At 42.0% G+C, this 4,654-nt stretch overlaps 1 non-coding gene across 1 annotated transcript; it reads left to right on the top strand.

Annotated features, from left to right (window-relative positions):
• Window positions 1-1,313: 1,313 nt before the first annotated feature.
• Window positions 1,314-1,420, top strand: LOC112084745. Its single transcript, XR_002898406.1, has one exon. It is a non-coding gene; the product is annotated as a small nucleolar RNA R71 (small nucleolar RNA).
• The last annotated feature ends 3,234 nt before the right edge of the window (window positions 1,421-4,654 follow it).

Genomic DNA, 4,654 nt, shown 5'->3' with positions numbered 1-4,654 from the left:
AGGATGATATGATCGTGACCAGCTCAGGAACTGTGCATTTTTCACCAATTTTCAATGGGTAGTCTTCAAGGATTCCATATGGCTTCTTTGAGGATGAATCTCCAAAGGTAATTGACATGGGGTGATGCTTAAGACTCTTGATCCCAAGTCTCTCCACCATGTCTAAAGACATTACACTGATGCTTGATCCAGAATCACATAAAGCATTGTCCACTTTCAAACTTCCAAGAGAGCATGAGATGGAGAACTTTCCTGGATTACCTAGCTTGGGAATTGATTTGGGTTTCACCCTTGTTGAACCAGTGCTAGAGACTCCATCAGATGTCCTTCCTTGAACCATTCTCTGATCATTTCTTTCAGTAATCTCAGAATCATTCTTTCTCATATCAAAAGAAGCTGCCTCCCCACCGTCTTTCTCAATGTCCTCATTGAGATCACAGAACAGGAACTCAAACTCATCTATGATGGCGTCCTCATCATCTTTTGTCATGCATTTTTCACTTGAGACATTGCCATGGAGAAGATCCTCAATTTCTTGGACAGCAGCATGATTCTCAGCATTTGAGAGGATTACATTGCAGTATTCTGTTTGATGTGCAACTGATGTCCCTGGTAAAGATCTTTGAGCTTGAGAACTGCAGTGGCCCTTGTTGTTCTCTAGAATCTTGACTTTGGAAGCCAAGGTGGAAAGTTGAGTTAGAAGATCAGAATAAGTGCAATCCACCTTGTTGTTAATCTCTGCCATTTTCTTGTTGAAGTCCATGGCACCATTTGCTTGACATTGGAGGATTTGCTGGAGCAGGTTCTGCACTTCTTGATCTTTATTCTCTGAGTTCTGTTGGAGACTTTGTTGTTGGGGAGAGAAAAAACCTTGTTGTTGAGTGTTTTGAGGATAGAAGTTCTGGTTTGGGGGATTCTTGTAGTAGGTAAAGCCCTTTTGGTAACCTTGTTGGCCACCTACAAAGTTCACCTCAGCTGTGATGTCTTCCCTTTAAAATGTGTCTTGAAACACATGATTCACATCTCTAACAAAGTTGGCTGACTGATGAGAAGCTAAGAGAAGTGTGTCTAGCTTCTCATTGAGAGACTTGATGTCTTTCCTTGTCCTTTCCTCTTCAGCACTCACAGCTCCTCTTGAATTCCTTTCAAAGTCTGATCCATAAAGCTCATCACTTTGAGCTACATTCTCCACTAGGGTCATGGCGTCATTGACTTCCTTGGTCATGAAATTACCATTTGAAGCTGTGTCCAAGAGGAGTCTGAACTTTGGTAAATCACCTCTGTAGAAGGTACTTAGCAGCTGACAATCTGAGAATCCATGGTGAGGGCATTGCATGGTATACCCTCTAAATCTTTCCCAAGCCTCAAAAAATGATTCATGGTTCTTCTGAATGAAACTTGAGATTTCATTTCTTAACCTTGCTGTTCTTGATGAAGAGAAGAACTTGGTTAGAAATGCTCTTTTGCATTGCTCCCATGTTGTGACTGATCCTTGAGGAAGAGACTTTTCCCACTGATGAGCTTTGTCTCCTAGAGAAAAAGGGAACAGCCTCAACTTGAAACTGTCCTCACTTACTCCATTCATCTTAGTTAGATCACAAACTCAATCAAAGTTGTCAATGTGATCTAGTGGGTCTTCTACTGCCAAACCATGGAACCTGTTTGATTGCACCATGTTGATCAAGCCAGACTTGATCTCAAAATCGTTTTCAGGTGTTGGAGCTTGAATCCCATGTCTTTGACCCTGAGCATTGGCTTCATCACCAGCTCCCACATGTTGTCTTGGACGTGGAGGTGGTGGATCTTGCTGATTCTGGTGGTTTCCATTACCACCATGAGCCTGTTGCCCTTGATCCATACCCAACCTCTCAATGTGCTCAGCTCTTTCTCGTTGTCTTCTTTCTTCACTTCTGGTGTTCATACACCTGAAAACAAAGACAACACTTGAAAGGTAATCAGTAAAACAAAAGAAAATGACTTGATCTCAAGAAGATCCAAAGTCCTAATGCTAGAATGAATCTCCAATTGGCAACGGCGCCAAATTGATAGTATGAATTTTTCAATCCTTGATCAATTCCTCAACTACTCATGTCATTGTAGCACTTGAGGTATCAATCCAAATGGAGAGATTTTAGACACTGAAACTATGAGGATCAATTCTTAATCCAAGTCTAACTAAACAGCTGAGTTGGTAACAAGGTGATCTAAAAACATAAAGCAAACAAGAACAAGCAGTAATTAAGAATTAAACAAGCAACAGAAACTAAACAAACACTCAAATTCAAATAAAGAGAAAGCTAAACCTCTAGATGTGATCATTGATCAGGGTGCTTTCAGTGCTCAACTCATGATGCTAAGAAAACAATGCAACACTTGCAATTCTTTAGTCTAGACTTCCAAAGCAGATTAATTCATTTTCATGACAGAAATCTCTTTGCAAATTACTTAATCAAGACTAATTCCCATTAGTGAATAAGCAATTAACAAGCATAAGGTTCCAAGTCTAACATGACCAAACAGCCTCTTTGTGCATCAAAATAAGAGCTAAGAAAGACTGAATCTTATATAGAAAGAAATAACAAGCAATCACATGATCTCAAACATTTCAACTTAGAACTCTAATCTAGACTAATCCTCTCATGAAGACATTAATCTCTACACTAATCCACTTTCATACCAAATCATCATTTGTGAAATATGAATCAATGAGCATTAAGAAACAGTTCTAATATGTCATTCATGCATTTAACAAATCATTCCCATGATGAAAAAAGCATAAACCCTTAAGTTAGCTCATTCAGGCATTTCATCAAACACCTTGTGGGTGGAGAAATGCCTAAGTTCTAGATCAAGCTTATAATGAGAGATCTAGCATTAAGAGCAGCTAACTAAGGAAATGAAATGAGAATCTAGACCCTAAACATCACAAATCAAACATCTAAGCACCCTAATCTACACACCTAGAAGTTTAAAAGATGACTACTCACTAATCATGAAGAACACATCTAATCTTTTGCAAGAGATGATGTTAATCATGATTAGAAGCAGAAATGAGATGATGAGATGATAAGAAACAGCTTTGGAATGATCAAATCCCTTAGATATCTCTTAATCAAACTCGTTTTTACACTAAAAAGGAAAGAGAAACAAGAGAAAAACAAAGCTTAAGTCTTGGAAAAAACCCTAAAAAGCATATATAGTGTCTCTTGCGGACCGGGTCAGCCCAGGACAAACTGGGTCCTGACCCGGCTTTGATGGATAGTGGTGTGGTTTGCCACGGTCAGATGATGCTTGGACAGACCGTGGCAAACTGACTGTGGCAAACTGATAGTGTCAAAGTTCTTGGACAGATTCTTCATGATCAAGGTTGCCATGACTTGATTTACACCATGTCTAGTGGCCGTGTCTCTTCTTTTCTGGGTTTGGGTGATGAACTTCTTGGATTGCCACGGTCTAGTAGCTCTTGGTCAAGCCCCGTGGCAAGTGGTCGTGTCAAAAGCCGAACGTGTGTAAAAGTTGCCATGGTCAAGTCCTAGACCGTGGCATTCAAATCGTGTCAAAACCCGAATGCTTGTAAAGTTCCTCCCAGGCAAGTGTTTGTTTGCCACGGTCAAGTGTAGACCGTGGCATGAAGATCGTGTCAATCGCCGAAGGTGTGTAAAAGTTGCCACGGTCAAGTCCCAGACCGTGGCATTCAAACCGTGTCATGTTTCACTTAGCTCGCATCATTCAGGGCTGTCTGGACCACTTCGCATTCGGGAGAGCGTAACTCATACGATACTTGTCTGAATTGAGTGATTCCGGTTGCAGAGACGAGAGGACTCATATATCTCCAACTTTGGTGAAGGAGGCTTTGGTGCTTGGGAAGTGGAAGGCTTCCTGGAGGGCTCATCTTCGCAGTGCATTTACACGATCAGAGAGAGGCGTCTAGACATGTGTCCATTCCGGAGACCGTATCTTCCTGATCATAGATCCGAATTGAATTCTATTGGACGTTCTGGAAATAAGAATCAAATATCTCTGATTCTCATGAAGGCCCTGGAAACCGAATCGTTCTGGAAGTGCACCGTCCTTCGCATTCTTCGGAGCTCATCGGCTTGGTCCAAAACGGCAGCGAGACAGGAGTTTCTTCCGACGAGCTTAACGTTCTGCTCACGCGTCCGAATTCCATGATTCCACTTGTTCTGGAACCGTGATCTAATCTACTCCAACGTTGATGAAGCCCCCGACAACTGAATCGGACCGTAGGGTTCCCCGGACAGGCGATCATTCAGGAGTATCGGATTGCTCCGGAATGGATGCGAGAGAGGTCTGTCTCCTGGTGACCGTATCTTTCAGCTCAGTGCTCCAAATGCCCTGATTCAACCTGTCCTGGGTTCTTGACGCAATTATCTCCAACTTTTCTGAAGACCTTGTAAGCTGAATCGGCCGGAAAGAGCTTCCGGTGACGCGATTTCGGAAATGTATCTGCACCAGGGATTTTTGGCCGAGAGACTTGACCGCGGTACGTGTTTTTGGCCGAGAAAGCTACCCGCGGGAAGGATTTTGGCCGAGAATCTTCGGCCATCAGTACATCATTTTGCCTAGAAATCAAAAATTGCTCCTTTTCACCATTTGTGATCATTTCAACTCTATTTCTTCATCTGAATCATAT

The sequence above is a fragment of the Eutrema salsugineum genome, unplaced genomic scaffold (assembly GCF_000478725.1).
Source record: "Eutrema salsugineum unplaced genomic scaffold, Eutsalg1_0 scaffold_4, whole genome shotgun sequence".
Taxonomy (NCBI): domain Eukaryota; kingdom Viridiplantae; phylum Streptophyta; class Magnoliopsida; order Brassicales; family Brassicaceae; genus Eutrema; species Eutrema salsugineum.
The sequence above is the reverse complement of the archived record's forward strand: the minus strand, read 5'-3'. Positions and strand labels throughout refer to the sequence as shown.